The sequence below is a fragment of the Leopardus geoffroyi genome, chromosome D3 (genome assembly GCF_018350155.1).
Source record: "Leopardus geoffroyi isolate Oge1 chromosome D3, O.geoffroyi_Oge1_pat1.0, whole genome shotgun sequence".
Lineage (NCBI taxonomy): Eukaryota > Metazoa > Chordata > Mammalia > Carnivora > Felidae > Leopardus > Leopardus geoffroyi.
Window position 1 is genome coordinate 92,048,562 of NC_059339.1, and position 8,545 is coordinate 92,057,106.

The 8,545-nt window shown below is 54.5% G+C and overlaps 1 long non-coding RNA gene across 1 annotated transcript; it reads right to left on the reverse strand.

Moving 5' to 3' along the window:
* Nucleotides 1-3,492: 3,492 nt before the first annotated feature.
* On the reverse strand, nt 3,493-6,535 carry LOC123587902. The gene is made up of 2 exons (XR_006707598.1): nt 5,050-6,535; nt 3,493-4,880 (listed from the first exon to the last, which is right to left on the reverse strand). It is a non-coding gene; the product is annotated as an uncharacterized LOC123587902 (long non-coding RNA).
* Between the last annotated feature and the right edge of the window lie 2,010 nt (nt 6,536-8,545).

The following is an 8,545-nucleotide window of genomic DNA, read 5'->3' on the forward strand; positions in this document are numbered from 1 at the left end:
GCTTGTCAAGGGGTCTCACACATCTTGTATTCCCAGTAAAACTCCTTCATTACTGAAACTGTTACCAGCCTTCTGCACAGAGGTAGGAATCCTCCATTGTCCAAAAGGTCCTGGGCTCTGTAGTTCACTGGCCCAGCCCTCTTGGGTGATGAACAAATGACAGTTGGGTTGGCCATACAACCAAGTGCCTTTTTAACTTCTTCCCAAAGCAGAAAAGGTTTTGTTTCCTTTATTTATCTGCCTGATTTGGAAGACAGATGAGTCGGCCATCAACAGGCCTACGGAGGTGAGCCTTAAGACACTTTGGGTTGTAAAGGGAACCCAAATGGAGCCAGCAAAATGGGAAGGGGGCCGACTGCACCTCTGGTGCGGCTATGCTGGGCACTGGGGTGTCTGGGAGTCTAGCGGCTGGCTCCAGCCCAACCGACAACTATCAGTTCCCAGGCTGACTTGCCCCTGGCGCTTCCTTGCCCTCACCTGAGGATGACGGAGCTGTTTCCTCCCATGCTGGCTGTGCTCTGGTTGGCTGAACACACCTGAGAAGCAGGAAGTCAGCGGAACTGGATGGATCTCCAAAGTAAAAGCGGGGAGCAGGCGGGAAGGAGGGACCAAGGGGATGGGTAAAGGGTGGTTGTACTGGATCACATGGTATGCCCCAAATCCACTCCACCCAGAACCTCAGCATGTGCGGATAGGATCTTTGCAGACGCAATGGTTATGATGAAGTCATACTGGAGGACAGTGGGCCCTACTCCGGTGTCTAATGTCCTTATGAGAAGGAGGACATCTGGACACAGAGGTAATGCCATGTGAAGAAGGAGGCAGGGACTGGAGTGAAGCATGTGCAAGCCAAGGAAAGCCAAGGGACACCAGGAACCACTGGAGGCTGAGCGGGGAAGGGTCCTCCCAGAGCCTTCAGAGGGAGGGAGGTCCAGCAGACACCTTGATTTTGGACTTGCAGCTCCAGACCAGGGGAGAGTAAATTCTCATTGTTTTCAGCCACCCAGTTGATCACACTTGTTACAGTGGCTGCTAGGAAACTCATACGATGGGGAAACAGCAATTCCCAGCTCTTTACACATGGGGTCCCAGAAGTAGAACTGATCTCAGCGCTCATCTTTCCCCTCAGCCTGTCCTCCAGAGACAGGCACAGATAGGTAGGAATACCCTCCAGAGGAGCAAATGTCCTTAATCTCTGTTAGAGAAGGAAATTTCATTCCATTATGGGACCAAACATTTCAGGCACCATTTTGGATTTTCTCTTGGACCCCTCACACTAGGTACATGATATTATTTGCCCGTGGCTGCAAAGCTGTTTTATTATTTTAATCCCATGCAATGCCTCATGCCCCTCCTTTGCTGTCAGGGCCGCAGTGCTGTCTTCACCTGCCTCAGCCAGCCCCCTGTCCTCCTCCTCTGAGCTTTCTTCAATTTCTGATAGACCATGAGCGGAGAAATCACGTAGCCAGGCTTGCCTGAATTATCTGTATGAGTGAGTAGGTTGTAAGTGAGAGCCCAAGGGCTCTATTATCAGCAAAAAGCACAAGATTTAGTGCATTAACTTTGTAATATTTAATTGGACTGCTCAGAGACCTCTACAACATTGCTTCCTCATTCTGGATCCTGGCCCTGCTGAACACAGTTGCCCAGTGAGCTATCCCTGGTTACGGGAACCGTCCCCCTGCCTTGGGCTGCCACAGCGGACTCCAGCCTCCACTCCTGTGGGCCCACCGTGCTTGAAACCCCAGGAATTGCCTTCCTCGGGTTCCACCCGCCACCCAGAACACCTGCCACTGTGCAGGTGTAGTCTGGGGTCTGGGGACCCCACCTCCAAATCTCTCACTGTGTTTGCCTGAAATTCTGTCTCTTCCTTTGAGTCAGTGGTTTCCAATGGTCATAAATTTCTGGAACCAGTTCTGACGTGAACCCCGACGGTGCTGCATAAGCAGTGCTGAATAAGCAGGGACGCGAGTCCTGAGGGTCTAGTTCGGGACACGCCGACGCCACCCGAGAATGTCTCCAGCACACGTGAGGTGGGAAAGCCTCAGTTTTTCTGCCTGCCCCCCCGAGGTGGTTCGTGTCACTGTCCAGGCCAATTCTCTCTTTTTGACCCTGGGTCTCACCTTTCATCATTTCCTCCCTTGGAGCGGGTGGGAGTCCCACATGCCACCTGCTGTGGTAAATCAGCAAGGAGCCCACCCTTCCAGCCCCTATAGGGAGCACGCACAGCCCAGCACAGCAGAGAAGAACTCTGGCGCTTGCTTCCTTATCACGATAAAACTCGTATAACATAAAAGCCGCCATGGAGCCATTTCTCAGGGTCCAGTTCAGGGATGGTAAACACATTCACAGCATTGTGCAGCCGTCCCCACCATCCGTCTCCAGAACCTTTTCACCTCGTAAAACTGAAACTCTGTCCCCACCGAACACTGACTCTCTGTCCCCCTCCCAGCCCCGCTTTGTGTCTCTCTGAACCTGACGGCTCTGGGTACCTCCTGTCAGTGGGATCACACAAAATGTGCCCTCTTGTGTCTGGCTTATCTCACTGAGCATAACGTCCCCCAGGCCCGTCCATGCTGTAGCAGGTATGAAAACGTCCCTCATTTTGAAGGTTGAATAACAGTCCATTGTTCAGTTGATTCCTTTTTTAAAATAGTTTTTTAAGCTTACTTATTTATGTTGAGAGAGAGAGTGCACATGCAGGGGAGGGGCAGAGAAGGAAAGAGAATCCCAAGCAGGCTCTGCACTGGCAGCCCAGAGTGTGACGCGGGGCTCGACCCGCCGTGAGATCATGACCTGAGCCGAAACCAGGAGTTGGAAGCTCAACCGACTGAGCCCCCCGGGCGCCGCTCCGTTGTTCAGTTGACTCGTACACTGGAAGGTCTGCAACCCTCTGGGCACTACTGTGCCCGGTCCCCCCTCTGCTCCTCTCCACCACCAGGGAGCTGCCAGGCCCCCCGCACAACATGAGGAGGACTCTCCCTGTTTTCACTTCTCACCGCTCTTCGCGGCGGTCATGACTGGTCCTAGTGTCTCCATTTGACAAAAGAGGAGACACAGTGGAAATGTCCAGTGACGTCCCCAAAACCAACCGGGTGCTAGTGTGTTTCTGAGTGCCCTGCCAGACGGTGAGACGCTGTGAGCAGACCCAGCTCGGTCTCTCCCCGGCTTTGCGCTCCTGGCACCTGCACAAAGCCCGCCCCAGGGGAGGGGTTTGACACGTGTGCGTGGGGCATGGGGACCCCAGAAGAAGTCTGGATCCTGTTCAGCTGGGTCACTTGCCAGGGACCATTAGTCCCCACGGAGTCCTGGTTTCCTGCCCTCTGATATTGGTAAAACGGTAGTATTTACTCCATAGGATTGATTTGACAATCAAAACCAGATAATCTATATATAATGCTGACCACAGTGTTTAGAAATAGCAAGGGCTCCATGAGTAGGAGCCAATATTAATATTATTAGAATTGTAATTTAAGAGAGGAAAATGTAAAATGTAGTTCATCCTTATATTTCAGTTTTATGCTGCCATTAAAAAATCGTGTTTGCATTTTGTTTACAAAATTGTTTGATGCATGAGGAAATTGTTATGCTATGTTAAGCCTTCTTAAGTTTTCAAAACTGTATCTACTGTGTGATTTCAACTGTGCTTAAAAAACAGTAACAAAGACCCAGGAGGAAAGGACAAAACGTTAATAGGTGTATCTGGGCAATAAGACTGTGTGTAACTACTTTTCTGATTGCTCATACTTCAGAATACTTCCCATTAAGCAGCTAACTTGGTCCATATTTATAGATACAAAGCAGCCAAAACGTAAGGAAATGCAAGCAGGCACTAATCAAGCTTTAAGCTTTGTTTCCACGTGGTGGCTGGGCACCACCACCAGGGAAGACCACTGGAGTCTTTGTGTCCAGCGTCCGGGCACAACCAGCCGCGTCGCTAGCAGCAGCCAAGACCGGGGACCGCTACGTCACAGCCTTGGTTCTGGCGGTCCACAGGACGGGGCGTCTTGTACGGAATCCTGAAGGGGCTCACGAGCGTCCTCTGTCGACAAACAGGGTCATTCTCACTTTCAGGTCCCACGTAGAGATCAGGCCGGCTCCGGGATGGAGCCCTCGTGGATGTGGATGATCGGGCCCCGGATAAGCAGAAGGCGTCTGAGCACTCCGTCGCGTCTTCATCCCGGTCCTAGCCCGTTTCACAGACCCCTTCACTGCCACCCGGGCTCTCTCAGAGAAGCAGGAAGAGCGAGTGAGAGCCTGGAGGCTGGAAGACGCTGCCGGGAAGTTCTCGGCCAGCTGGCGTGATGGGCACTCGGAGGCCTGGGGCTCTCAGGAGGAGCAGGAGTCTGAGCCCGGGGTCTCCTGTGACCGGCCAGGGAGAGGAGGACGTTCTCGAAGACGTTCTTGCTCGGAGTCGGATCCCATAACGAGCCTTTGGGTGTACCCGCGACCACAGGCTGTCCCCAGAGAGGCCCTACGTGACCTCACATGTCCACCTGTCCGGCACCACCGTGCTCTTCCGGCTGTGTGTCTGCGTGCTGTCCCTGCCGCTGTTCACCGCCTCCCGTGTCTTTCCCATCTGTCACCTCCCATTTCCTTTCCCATCCTTGACCCACAGTTACACTCCTGTCTTAGGCAATGTGATGCGGGCAAGTGTTGTATTTGGTGACTGCTACTCACAGGTCAGCTTTATGGCTTTCCTGAGAGGGTCCCCTGAGATGCATCGGGGACCCCTCAGTGGTCCCTGCTCGGGGCCTGTATGGATGCACCTCTCCCGCCCACGCTCCAAGCCTCCTGGCTGCTCCCACGGGTCCGGTCATATCCCGATGGCGATGAGGCGTGGGTCTGCGGAGGCCTCCTTGTAGGGGGACCCAAGCAGCCTGCCGGGAAGGACAAAGGACGAGACCGTGGGGACCAAGCGCCATATTATCTAGTGAGTCCCCCTGGCATCTTTCCCCGTGTCCCTGTGCCCCATGACCCCATCGCCCTGTCTCCCCGTGTCTCACGCCCCCTCCCTCCCCGGGAGGCCTTAGGACAGGGCAGACTTACCTGGAAATCGTGTTTTCTTCTCTGTCCAACTGGTACCTACTCAACAGTGAGCGGTTGGTCGACTAAGCAGAGTGGTCCCCACTGCTCCTTTGGAGCTCTGTGTTGCCTCCAATCCGCCTTCCTCCTACGACACGGGAGCTCTCGGAGGGCTGACCTCCATCCTCCCAGAGCTCCGTGAGACGGGCAAGAAGCCGCTTCCTGAGAGTTCGCACCCGCCGAGTGTGCCGTCCTGCGCCCTCCCCTCTGTGCCTGCCCTGCTGTCCCTCCAGGGACCGCGAGCACACGTCACAGAGGGCGAGGAGGAAGAGAACGTGCATCCGCACGCCAACTGATAGCAGGCCACCCCGTATCAGTTCTCGACTCCGTAAGTGCCAAGCACCGCATTTGGCTGAATCACTCCCATCCAGGGAGCGCATTAGCTCTGTGTCGACCCGACAGCGATTTACAGAGTCTGTCTCTCTCCTTCTGATGTTGTGCTTTTAAACATAATTTACACATGAGTGACGTGTGCCGAATTGGCAGGCCTTTCTTCTTCTGTCGAGCCAGTGGGGTTTTGCCAGGACTCTTCAGACATTCCGAGCAAGTGAGTACCGCCCCGGCTGCCCTGTACGTGCCCGTCTGGTCCCACAATTGCGGGCCATCCCAGCCCTCGACTCCCCGCGGCTCCTCTAGGCACAGCACCCACAAAACACCCACTGTGGTCACCGGACAAATGGCATGGCCGCCTTCACACTGCCGTGGGTCCCCCCCCATGGACCTTACCAGCCTGATGCTCCCAGGACTGCCGTGACCACAGGCCTCTGGTAGGGGACAGAGACCCAGCTCTGGGTTTTCAGGGTTAGACCAGGCTGGGGTTCTAGAACACCACAACCAGCTGTAAATGTGGATGCTCAACATTGGACTGTCTTCTCTATTAAAAATAAAACTTGGAGACAGTAAGATTTCAACGCCCATGTGATTTCACTCATTGTCCAAGAGGTTTGTGTTGAGAGAGCAGAGAGGTGGAACGGAGAGCCCCGGGCCCCCCCGGTGAGGGCGCCACGCTTGCTCCAAGGAGAGACGTGCAGCAGCCTCAGCTCTGCCACATCCCTGCAGGCGCCTTGCAGCTGGTGCCTCAGCTGCATGAACCCTGTGCGCAAGCCAGGCTTCAGGCTGGTGCAGCCGCAGGACCAGCCGCGCGCCCCACGGTTCTGTGACTCTTGCTGGCAGATCGCCGTCTTGTGGTTTAGTCTTTGTACCTTTGCACGTGTGCCTTGCACACATGGTCTTTTCCCAACCACCATCTGACACACAGCTGGGACAGGGCAGAGCGTGCACGCCCTTTGCAAGCCTGCAGGACACGTGAGCCTTGCCTTCCCCACAACTGTGCTGGCGGGTCAGGCGCAGTGGCTTCCCAAGCACGTCAGGTGTCTAAACACAGGAAGCCTTGCTTTTCTTTTTCTTTCTTCTTTTTCTTTTCCTTCCTTTCTCTCTCTCTCTAAGTTTATTTATTTTTGAGAAGGAAAGAACGAGTGGGAAGGGGCAGCGGGAGGTGGGGACAGAGGATCTGAAGCAGGCTCAAAGCCGTCGGCACAGAGCCCGACTTGGGGCTTGAACCCACGAACCGTGAGATCACGACCTGAGCCAAAGTCGGACGCTTAACCGACTGAGCCACCCAGGCGCCTTTGCAGTTTTATTATTTTTTTTAATCTGGTCCTTTGGGTTATCGGTTTTGTTTGTTCTTATGGTGGCAAACAAGGCTCATATGATCCCCAATATGTTTCCACCCCTGAAAAGACTGTGCCAATCCCCACAGGTATGTGTCTTTAATCACACGTTGCTCTCCGGCCACGCGGCGTGCTCCTGTTTCGAGCGCTGTGCTCTGACACTTCAGGCCGACGACCGTCCTTGCTGCCCTCAGCCCCGGCATTGAACGACACACTATGTCAAGAAAAGACGTAGGTTAGCAAGCATGTCCTACTTCTGTGCTTTCCACAGCTGGCCTCACAGGGCAGGGGCTGCTCACGCCGTGTGCCTCGGGAATGGGAAACCGGTAGCTGCGAGATATTTTTCCAAAAAGTGGATGCCCTCTCCTGGGAGCCTGCGAAAGTGCACGATGCACGCGCCAAGCCAAGCCTCCGGGGCCCTGAGTTCTGTTTCTTTTCTTCCCGGTGCGCGCAGGTAATCCCAGGGCGACCTATCAGTTCGAAGGGCGGACTGACCCAGATCCCGCACCCACACACAATAACACACAGGCAGGCCCCTCCTTTGGGCAACAAATAAGCTATAAAAGGAACCAATGTCAATGGCTCTTTGCCATAAGTTATGGTTACTGATATGCACATTTTACCGCCGAGGACTGGGTCAAAGTTGCCTACAAACCAAGTTCCTCGCAGCAGCGATCTCCTCGTCCTAAGGAAAAGTGGGAATACGGACAAGTCCAGGAAAAGATCGTTTTAAAAACTTGATTGAGGTCAAGGCCATTAAAACTTAGCTTTTTGTGGGGCCTTAGTGCACGTGGGGGCTCCTGCCACAGCAGACACTTGGTTCTCTTATCATCTGCTCACCTCTTCCCTCCCCCAGGTCCCAGCCAGGGAGGGACCATAAACAGGTAGGAATGATTCACTTCTCATTTGAATACACAGACCCTTTCCATGATCTGAGTCATTTTTCTGAGAATAAGCCCTTGAAATGAAATTGCATAATCCATTGTCTTTCCAAACACCTCTCCCTTAAAGGCGGTGGGATGACTTCAGTGGGAGGGTTTTTAGCAGGTGAACAGGAAGGGCGAACAGCGGGAAGGGCCGGAGGTGTTCGTGTTTCCGGGCGTGCGGGGGTGGGGGTGGGGGTGGGGCGCAGGTAACCGATGACTCAGCAGAGAAGGGGCACTGGGATCATATCCCTGGGGAAGCAGACGTGAACCACCGGCACTCGCCAGCCGGCAGCACCGTGTTTAATACGTCATTTTTAATTAGCTTTCATCTAACCTGGTGCTTACCGGTTGCTATTTGTACAGCTCTCCAGGGCCTTCCACAAGACGCCCTCTTTTGTCGGCCGCCGGCACCACGTCTGCTCAGAGATATCCTCGGAAAACACGAGGGGTGTGTCGCCCGCGCGGGTGTGTGCACACGGCCGGCAGCATCGGTGGCGTTACACCAGCAGCCCAGCAGGGGGACGAGGGGCGGCCGTGTCCGATCACAGCCTTTGTCATTTACCCCGAGTGGAAGCCTGTCCTTTCCTCGGGCACAGTGGACCCGCATCTGAGGGCCTGAAGTCCGTGGACAATCTAGTTCCTGAGTTTTTGACAGGAAGATACCAGAAGCAAACTCCCCAAGAAGGGTATTCGGGGAAACATCCGGTCCCCAGGAAGAGAATTCCGAATGGCCACGTTGGCGGGTCCCGGACAAAGTAGGAAGGACCTAGTGGAACCAGGACGGCTCCACCGGGCCCCGAGCGGTCGGTGTGGTTCTCCGATGAGAGCTGCTGGGTGCGGACAGAGCGCTGGCATCCTGGCATT